Raw genomic sequence first — 5,307 nt, forward strand, 5'->3', positions numbered from 1 at the left:
TGTGTGTGTGTGTGTGTGTGTGTGTGTGTGTGTGTGTGTGTGTGTGTAAAATATCAAGTAATAGACTCATAATCGTTATATAATGAATAGAACACACACACACACACCACACACGGGCGGGTGGAAGGGGATGGCCGAAGGCCGCACCCACACCGTCGACAGAGGTCTGCCCCGACAGTACTAATCATAGCAACAGTACAATCGTAGAAGTAGTGTGCCCCTGTACAGGGGGAGGGGGGTGAAAGTTACTTTACAAACAAAGTAGATGCTTCCTATTTTCTAGATATTTACCATGGAAGTCGTGTGCCCGTGCACAGGGGGGGGAGGTGAGAAAGTAACTTCGCGTGGAAAGTTTAACGTTGCTGAACAGGGAAAGGTGTAGAATAGTACTTGGTATCATACGTATATAGCAGAAATAAAACGTATATTTTAGAACTATGATTGTTAATAACTTTTTAACGAAGGACGAGCGACGGGAATGGTCAATGACCTTAATCTTCTTGAGGGTCAAGATCGAAATTAAGGTCACTCGGAAGTCATTTGAGGCTGACTGTGTAAAGGGGAACATTTACCAAAGTTATTAACATTAGAAAAGGTATTAACTGTTTGGCAGACAAATGTGAAATGAAATAAAGAGAAACAGTAAGCAACAGAACATGTACCTCAATGACAATATACATAAATTAAAATAATAGACAAGAGATGAATTTTTTAAATGGAAGCATTACGTCTCAGAAAATAAATCTGTATAAAAAGGATATAGAAGTGAAAATATGTCATTTTGTAAATTCAGGGCCTAGTTTTTGATTTTTAATATTTATCATCTCTGATATCAGTTTTTTGTTTAAAATCTATACTTTATCTAAAATATTGACAGCAAGGCACGGGCGTAACAATATGTACACCATCACAATCAAATTCATGGGATAAGTCAGTATGATGTTATGTAATAACCGAATGTTGGGTCGTATTTTTGTTGATATAATTTCTATGTTCTTTTAAGCCCATTTTTACTGACTTATCTCATGAATTTGATTAGGATGGTGTATATATTTTGGTGAAAGTACCGATTAAGGGACCCTCCCCCAATGACCTTAACCTTGACATATGTTGTCAAGGTCATGACCCTGAGTAACCTCCAACAGGTTTTAGCCGTCGCTCATCCTCCGTTAAAAAGTTATTAACAATCATAGTTTTAAAATTAACTTATATGATACATATGTATGATATTGTTGTACCTCGCGGTGCAACAAGATATTATTTTGGGATTCGATCCGCTCAAAGGGTTGGAACCCACGAGGAAAACGAGGAAAGTGGTCAAGGTCGTAGAACAAACACACATTGCACCACACTTTTATTAAAATAACCCCTTTTATTTATTATAACAATTACAATTTCGAGTGGTTATTACCACTAGTTACATTTAACCCTTTATTTATTAATGTACAATAATTACCCGACTAAAAGATTACACTTTGATTGTTACAATTCGAGTAGTTGATTACAATAGTTGAATTTAATTAAAAGAATATACTCGGGTTAAAGTCCTCGCTCGTGACTTAGACCGGTCGGCGACACTCGTTATCGCGGATGTTATATGACTCGGTTCTCGCGACGCGCGTAACGTATCGTTACATTTAGATGTATGACAAGACTCTATCGCCGGTCCTTAGACCGCCGAATATATAGGCGTCGCGGAGTCATCGAACTAGCGGCATGCGTACCGTGTGCAATGCTGACTTTGTCTTCTTGCATTTCGGCAGTTCGTTGTCCTGTCGTAATGCAAGATTTGCTTTCTAGCAATAATCGTTCGATATGCGTGCGGTACGATCAATATAAGGTACGATCTGCTTATATTGATTGCGAACTCCTTTGTTCCAGTCATTTCTTCTTTATTGTTGGCTGAATTTACCAAAACGACGGCGTTTGTAATTGATGCCTGAAGAAGCCGTACAAGAACTGTCCACGTCAATTACAAACGCCGTCGTTTTGGCAAATTCAGCCAACAACAAAGAAGAAATGACTGGAACAAAAGAGTTCGCAATCAATATAAGCAGATCGTACCTTATACCAAAGAAAAAAATCAATGCCGTCCACATTTTACATAAAGGCAACCAAAGAAAATATTGTTCTAATGATAAATGCAAAATCCGAACAAATCAATATTGCGAAACTTGCAATTTATCTTTATGTAAAACTTGTGCTTTAGAACACACTCAATCCCAATGAAAACTACAAAAAAATAAATAAATAAAAATCATAAAAACACAAAAAAATATTAAAAAACCGAAAACCTTAAAAAAAATAAAAAACATAAAATGCAAAAAAAAATTAATAAACATAAATTACAAAAAAAAAAGATTCTCAAATAACACCTACCTCCACGCGGTGAGAATCGGGCAACATTGTTGCAAGTATTTCATATTTTCAATAGCAAAAGGTGTTTATAATCCTAAAATTTTAATATCCAATTCGTAATCAACGAACTCGAAAACCCCCGATAAAACAGTTTCATTCGAATTGAAGCTACTTTTCGCATTTTCATCCGCCATATTGGATCCGCCATTTTGAATTTTATAATTCGGAGTCCATATTCGTAATCAGCGACCTCGAAAACCCCCGAGAAAACAGTTTCATCCGAATTGAAGCTACTTTTCGCATTTTCATTCGCCATATTGGATCCGTCATTTTGAATTTTAGAATTCTGAGTTCAGATTCGTAATCAGCGACCTCGAAAACATAAAATAAAGCACTTTACTAATCCAGCCGTTAAATCTAAATATCTTATTTTTCAATATTTCATTATCTGTTAAAAATACTCCCGAATAGGCCGCCATTTTGTTTACACCATCATGAATTTAAAAAATCTACCTGGGTAACTTTTTAGTACAACTATCGGGTACAACTATCCACGATTCAAACACGTTTTAGCGCATTTACATTCCGATAAAAGGTCGAAAAGATGAAATTAAAAAAAAACATACACAGAAAAACCCGTGTTTTTTTAATGTATATGCCAAAAACACATATATATTGCAAATTTAGGCAAATTTTGACAACGCCATTGTAAAGAGCGACCTCGAAAATAGTAGGACATGTACTTTTCAATTTCTTTTAGCTTCGATTTTGATACGAAATATTCGATTAAAATTCAAGTGAAAAAAATGTCATTTCAGGCGTTAATGGGTTAAACTTAACATACCTCCCAGGTCAAAAACTAATTGAGCTATACTAGTTGTTAGAAATATATATAAATTTATTATTAATAAAATTACATCGGTATATACGGAAAAGTTTCGACTTCACAGAGTCCTCAACAATCGCAACCGAATTCTTAAAAATTAATTAATTTTTTTTTCTTTTTATATTATTTTTTTAATTTTTTTTGGTATATTGCGAAGTATATCACAAGTCGGCGTTTCGTCCCAGCCTCCACCACTAGACTCATCAGTAAGGTAACGTAGTGGAAGCCTACCTTAGACGCCGGTGTAAATTATTAAATCAATTAAATCAAGACTCTACGTGAAGCAATATATGTATATTTCAACAATTTCGAGAATTTCGCGAATATCAACAAACATCTGATAGCGAATCGACGTAGTAATATTCCTCGCAATATTTATGTAATATATATAATCACTCTCCCCCCAGCTTACCCACTTTAAGTCCCCCACCAAATTGCGCGCGCCGAACTACAATCGGTCTTAAAACACAACTCTAATAATTCGAAAATAACATCCCCTTAATTATTCTCCCACGCGTTGTTAGACCAGCGTACAACACATTAAATTAAATTGATATCCGCTCAAATAAATTTCAAATTGAACTTAACATACCTCCCAGGTCGAAAACTAATTGAGCTGACTAGCTGTTAGAAATATATATAAATTTATTATTAATAATTACATCGGTATATACGGAAAAGTTTCGACTTCACAGAGTCCTCAACAATCGCAACCGAATTCTTAAAAATTAATTAATTTTTTTCTCTTTTTATACTATTTTTTTAATTTTTTTTTAGTATATTGCGAAGTATATCACAAGTCGGCGTTTCGTCAATTTAATTTAATGTGTTGTACGCTGGTCTAACAACACGTGGGAAAAATAATTAAGGGGTTATATACGTTTAAAATTTTCAAAAAATCGATTTTTCAAAAATGATATTTTCTAAAAGTAGGTATTTAGAAGAATATTTCCTGAAAGTTTTAAATAGATCCGACAAATATTTCCAGAGATACAGGCTGTTGTGTACTTGCGTCCGACAGCGTTTCGACCGTTGCATGGTCTCACTGTGCGCACACTCGATTATAGTGCGGCCTAATGCGCTTTTTGGGATAAAAATATAAATTCATACATAAATAGTAAAATAAATATATTTACAATATAAAAAAAATTCATTTTATTATAAATCTAAATTTTTCATATCGACAATGAAACTACTAGAGTTTGAACGTTCGTGGTTTGTGCTCACTTCCATGTCGCACGCGAAAAATTGCTAAGTAGAAGTTGTGTGTTGACGATCGTCATGAAATTAGTTGCGTGTAATTTTGCAACTAATTTCATGATGATCGCCAACACATAACTCCTACTTAATAATTCGCGCGCGACACGGAAGTGAGTACAAACGGCTCGCAAACAAAAATATATTAAAACTTTGAAAGCCGCTACTGCTGCAGAAGAGCTGTTATATAACCTGGAATAGATGTGTTACGTTCCGATTGGTTCGCGATGCTTATGCTGCGGAAGAGACGCGTCGCGGGGAGAAAGGGGGAACGCGAGCGCGGAGCGGGGCGCGCGGGGTGAAGCCTCGGCTTCTCAGCTGATTCTATATTTGTGTATTTTAGGCAGGCTGCTATCACCAGTGCCGAAAGGCACGATATTATGTCTTTAATTTTAAAGGTAGTCTTTATAGCCAGGGGCTATTGACTATGTAATTCTGAGCAAAATTCGTAATGCAAAAGCCCATCGTATCCTCTTTTTAGAAATTAAATTGAGAGATTTGAGGAAGCGTCAGAGTCTTGTACCATATTGAGATAGCATTCATGGTTCATCATATAGCTTCACTCATCCACGTCTCTCTTTGGGGAGGATAGGAGGGGGTAATTAGAAGAAACATGAAATAATCAAACCTGATACTAATTGAATTTTAATATATGTATATATTTATATATATATGTATATATGTTAAATGGTAGGAATAATGGTAATAATAATAAAAAATGGAAAATATAAAAATAATAATAGTACTAAGAGTATAATAATATAGAATAGGAATCACGTTGAATACTTTAATGATTAATATTAATA

This window comes from Cyphomyrmex costatus, unplaced genomic scaffold (assembly GCF_001594065.2).
Source record: "Cyphomyrmex costatus isolate MS0001 unplaced genomic scaffold, Ccosl1.0 scaffold1032, whole genome shotgun sequence".
In the NCBI taxonomy this organism is placed as follows: domain Eukaryota; kingdom Metazoa; phylum Arthropoda; class Insecta; order Hymenoptera; family Formicidae; genus Cyphomyrmex; species Cyphomyrmex costatus.